Source organism: Haliotis rubra, unplaced genomic scaffold, assembly GCF_003918875.1.
Source record: "Haliotis rubra isolate DU_JTF1 unplaced genomic scaffold, ASM391887v1 Scf16, whole genome shotgun sequence".
In the NCBI taxonomy this organism is placed as follows: domain Eukaryota; kingdom Metazoa; phylum Mollusca; class Gastropoda; order Lepetellida; family Haliotidae; genus Haliotis; species Haliotis rubra.
In genome coordinates this window covers 1,099,140-1,105,235 of record NW_025765558.1, presented here as the reverse complement: position 1 = coordinate 1,105,235, position 6,096 = coordinate 1,099,140, and positions in this window count along the sequence as shown.

The following is a 6,096-nucleotide window of genomic DNA, read 5'->3' as shown; positions in this document are numbered from 1 at the left end:
AATTGAATTCACTGTGTTATACGGCTCGCTTACGGTCATTTCAAGCCGGCTTGAATATCGCTGAGTGACGTGGCATTAAATATCAACGCCAAACAAACAAAGAGACAAAGAGAACACTGATGAGAACGATGAGACATCACTCCAAGACATCACCAGAGGTTAGTCAAGTAGCAATATTCTGTTCAGGTCATTTCCAGACCTGTTTTCCTTATTGTATAACTTTATCATGTGCGGTGGCTTCATCAACGCTTCACATTCCACCATTAGTGCCATCTATGTGAGGTTGATCTCCAGAGAGACGACGTCGGGCCTGAAATTAACCTTTCTTTAAAATTGTATTTACTTTTACCCAAGTGGCTTCTATTTTGGTGAATGGATCAAATTGTCACAATTTTCTTGAGTGTCATCGTTAAGTCCTGCGAATCATTGCCCGATCTTCTTTTAGAATCTAAACTGAGACGAACTTCTTACACTGTATCTGTTTGACTCGCACCATAAATGATTTGATCAAACCAGAGCTAATCATCTCCAGTTCAGCTGACATATTAGTTCCGTCTGGAGAACATTCCTGGAAGTGTAAACTAAAATACAGAATCAGTCAAGAAACGTTTCCCACCAAATTGTGAGTCTTCAGAGGTTTACGCACATTAAATATTATTCTTCAAACGTTTCTAATTCAGCAGGAAATTCAGTTCTGTGATATCATCCGTAGTTACATGAACTAAGGTGAGGTGAATTTGGGTTTAACGTCGTGCTTGAGAATATTTCGTTCATATGACGACGTGCATGCGCGTGTATGTGTATGTGCGGCTGCTTGTACTAGCCCAGACTTAAGCTGGTTTTATAGTGCTAGCCCACTGAGATACCATGCTGCAGTGAAGCATGAATACCCCACTCAGACACATTATACTGACTCCGAGCCGACCAGTCCTTGATGTACCCATTAATGCCGAGCGCCAGGCAGGGACCAACAAGTACCATATTTTAACGTCTTTTGGTATGACGCGGTCGGGGATCGAACCCGCGACCTTCCGCTCTCCGGGCGGACGCTCTAACCACTACACCACGGAGGCGGTCACATGAACTAAGGACAACTACTGGAGGTGACATCTGAAATTGTGTCTATCTGTCATATATTTGGCTCCGTCTTACATTTCACTAAAATTACATTCACGGAAAACATTTCATTATGAGTTCACACCTAAATATTGGATGGAGAATCTCATCACATGAATAGCACCTTATGATCTCGGGTATCTGTGAGTTGTTGAATCCCCACTGACCATTCTCAAAGGTCACCAATAATCATACAAAACCTAAGTATGTTTTACAAAGTACAAGGATATGGAAAAGAACTATATTTAATGGTAAACATAAACAATCAATAAACTGACCACAGAACAAGATGGTTAGATTCACATTTAAATAGTAAAGTTTCCCTTTACGTCGAGCATTATTCCAGCAGCTCCAGCCTTTGTATTCTACAGTTTACAACTTTTGAGGTTCGATCGAGCACGTGCTAAATGAATATTTCAAAGAACGTCATATAACTATTGGTCGAAACTAAGTTGTTTGATCAGTGATGTGTCATTCAAAACATATGCTTATCCTGCTTTATTCCCTTTAATTATGCGTAAACATAGTTTAACATTACCAATTTTTGCCGCGATTCTTAATGTCCCTTTTTCTATATGATTATAGTTCTATATGTTTTTATATGTGGTTATTTTAGGAAGCGTCTTATTTTCTTATCTTTATGTTTTAATGTCATGTATTGTCATACCTTAGTGATCATCGCTGCAATATGACTTTATTTCAGGGTAAAAATGTCGTGTAATATCTTATCTTAAGACCTTAGCATTCAAAACATATTCACTGCAGACAAGTGGAGGACATTCCAAAACTGAGCATCCGTGAGCAAAGAAACTCATTTGATTTGTATGTCGGGTGTTCAAGCCTTAGTCTATGCCAAGCAGACAAAAATAGGACGGAGATGCTAAGTTGTGTCAAATTTGTGTGTGAATATGGAATAGAGGGAATATTGGGAATATGTTGTGGTGTTAGCCATACATGCATGTTTTCTGGCGGATGACAATTGAATGTGAATTCAAATTGAATGTGAATTCAAATTGTCATACGTCACAGGTACAGAGAAGCCTGTGATCTGGCGATGAGCCAGATACAGATAGCACGGACGACTTCCTATATATGACAGTGGAGATGCAACCTTCTGATGGAAAGATAGAGAAATAAAAGGCGACATGTATCACATGATCCCGTGTGTGTTTGTCGTGGCATGCTTTTTGTTTGGGTCTTTTGGGGTTTGTTTCGTTGGCGTATTTTTTTGACAGGCCGCCTTCATATGTTTGGAATATTGAGAGAGAAACATTTATTTAGTAAAAAGTCAATTCATAAATACATATTCTCAACTTCGTCAGAAAAGATCTGAAGGTGTGAGATGATATATTTCTCTAATTGATACTCAGGGAGATCAAAGTAGTTATAGACCACCTTGGATCTCATTGCTGACGTGGAAGGAACCCAGTGGATCAGGCTACGTACAACGCATCGTGACTTTAATCTAAATGTATTAAATCGATGAGATCAAAAAATCAAATTTTTACCCAGATTAAAGAAGGCGACAATCCTGCTTGCACACCAAAACATGTTGAAGTTTGTTGTAACTGATGCTCATGGCCAGTGGATTTACAGGGATCTGGTATTGCTTATCATTAATTCAAATAGCACGCGATAGATGATTTCCTGAGACATGAAGAAACACGCAAGCTTGCTGATTCTCATTTTTGTATGCTGTGTCATCATTTTTTTATGCATGGAAGGTATAAATTGAGATTAATCCTTCCCAGTGAAATGAGCACGATGAAGGGTCTTTTTAGCTGTTACTTTCTTAAATTCCATATGGATTATTCCACCATGGCATTTTTTTCGAAATATGTTACGATATGGCAGTCATGAACAGAGATCATCTTCAAAATGTTGTCCATAGTTGACGTACTTCGTGGAAGATTTAAAGAAATGTTGGCGACACGGGGCGGTAGCTGAAGGGAGTTTTTGTGGAACTCCGAGGTTGTCAATATGTGGTTCCAAAAAACCGTTTGCTTATGGACGCACACGTGTGTCCTCGCTGAGAGCCTGCCCTTATTATTCTAAAACGGATAATTAGTTTGTAACACGTGGTGTACGTGTGACGGTAGGATGTACGTAGGATGTGTTAGTGTTCTCTGTGATAACGTCGAGAATAGCAACCTATTTACTTCATGACTATAGCAGTCCTAGTGAATTGATAGCTATCATTTAGTTTTAAAACACGACATGTCAGCAGACTTTCCCAAGTGTGTTTTGAAAAGTTCAGAATTTAGTACCTGAACTAGCACAACTTCATTGGGTTTCTGGAATCTGATGTTCGAATGCAAAACCCGAGTGTCACCATTGAGTTGTCAGGTTTGAATCCGGGAACACATTTCAGGTCCTGAATTATTTGTTTGAAGTCTATCCACAACATTGCTAGACGAAATCATCAGAAACATTAAATCGCGCACTAGACATGATGGGTCGTTTACACAATGGCCGACGCGTTTACTGCTTTGGTGAACGAACTGGCACATTGCTACCCCAGCTAGAAACAACATTAGGGCGAATCAAGGATTCGAACACACTTCGGTTTCCATAGCAAGTGACAACTGACCTTCTGTGCTGATTTTCAGAGATCCTTTCATACATTTTTCAATGATTTTGTTGCTGACATTTACCCCCCAATGTATCCTATCCCCGCAGGTAATTGGGACTTTTTTTTTTATTTGCGACATCTCTGATTAAAATCTATAGGTTTTGGTCTTATTAACCTGTCGCGGTTTTTTCAGCTTTAGTAAAGAGACAGATAATATAAATATACCTAATAGATTGTCGACTGTCTGCATTGGTATTCTATATATACATTGACATTTTCTTATTAACTTCGTTTGGTCTGTTTCATTCTCATTGAAAACAAATTACCTTTTTCTTACGTCTCCTCGTAAATCATTGGGAACCAACCAAGTCTTGTAAGACGACACACGATACACTGATTCGTCGATTTTACTTGTTGAACTCATACCGATGTTATTGTGCTTCCGTACTGAGACACAATACGACAATGTAACATGGATATCCCTCACTAACACAGTGTACTGAATCCTAGCCTACCCGTCCTTGTTATATACCAGCAAGGCCGAGTGCCAGGCACCGTAACAACTAGTACCATTCTTAAAGTAGTTTGTATTTGGCGACATGGTTATCGAACCACCGACCTTCAGATCTCCACTATCCACTAACCCAGGGAAGCGGCCCAAACAGTGAGACGGTGAATGATTTCCCTCTATGGTGAGTGAGTGAATTTGGTTAAAAACGCCGCTTATAGCAACATTCTAGCAATATCATGGTGGGCGACACCAGAAATGGGCTTCACACATTGTACCCATGTAGGGAATCGAACAAGGGTCTTCGACATGACAAGCGAACGCTTTAACCACTAGGCTACCCCTGGAGAAGTCTGAATATTTCCCTATAGTGAACAGTGCGTGTTACACCGGATAAACACGCTTATTCTCTTCTTCCCTTATTTACACGGTTGTTTATAAAACAAATACAAAGAAACAAATATTTTATATTAGAAATATGTCAGAAAAGGTTACATGTTCTTAATACAGACCAATGGACCTCATTAAAAGTATCATGTTTCAGTTAATTTAAAGTTGTTGTTTTTTTACATTTTTCTTACTTTTTGTAACTCAAATGTCATGGATGAAAACAGAGGCGTATATAGCTTTATTACCTCCTTACAGCAGAAATGTACGTTAAATACGAGCACAATTGCTTGGTCAGGCGCAAATGTCGGTTTTATTTTTCGGTTAATTCTTGACACCAGACACGTCAATGGGGAGTATTTTCCAAAATACATTCAGATGGCGTCATTATTTTTATTAGTATATATAATCTCCCTGAAACAATCGTAGGACCGATGATTGAACTTGTTTCCCTCAAGGTCGACTTCACGTAATCACACACATAAGGTCATGTTATGAAACAAGGCATCAACGCTTAATGGGTAAACGTGGACGACATCGATGCTACATGGTCTCTTCTCCAAATTAGAAAATGTCAGCAATATAAGCTGGCCATAAAGGGTGATATAAAGTCACTCAAACAAACATTCATTATTCGTAGGCGTTTGGGTTATTATGAGACAAAATATATTCTTCAGAATATACAGTATATTTTCTCTGAGGGAGTAACCATATTTAGAAGGATCCAAGGAAACGAAGCAGCTCTTTCCGTCAGAGAATTATTTCAGTTTGAAAGCTTTTCTGAACAATTAGTCAAGTCATACTTACATTTTTAATATAGAAGACACAATCTGGTCTCGTGGTATCATTACACGACCTCCAGATAGTAACTTGTGACTTCTAAGTATTTTCTCGGGACAAGCTTCCATGTCATGGCCTTCAAATTAGTATCACGGGACGTAAGGCACAATCACCTTTTATTATATATTATCAATGTCCCTTACACGCAAACCAAGTATCCGATGTAATTCCCTATTTCAACGTTCACTACATGTTCCCGTGTTTGTTTGTTTTTGTTTGTGTTGGATTTATTATGCGAACAATTCACTTGCCTTTGTATGTGTTTGTTACGGGTGCCAATGGTGGGGTAACATACGCTTACCTTTTCTTGGTACCATAGTTTGATACTGATTCACAAATACGTGTTTCTGGTGCTTTCAGGATAGTACGGTGGATACTTGTGTGGAGGTCTTTCTTATGATCATGGAATTAATATTACTGCATTACCATCATATATTCCCTGTTGATCACTGTTGTTGTGGTCCCCAAACAAACCACCCTTTCCAATATAACTGTTTCCGCGGGGAAGGTATCAGTAAAGATGTGTAATTGGCATTTCAATTCGGTGATTGAAATCTCCTGGGAGATTACAGAACATACAGGCCGAATGATCAAGTCAGCCAAATTCAATTCCCTTGGTAGAAAGTAACAGTGAACCTGGCTGGTGCTAAAAACGATGAGCGTGACCTGTCGA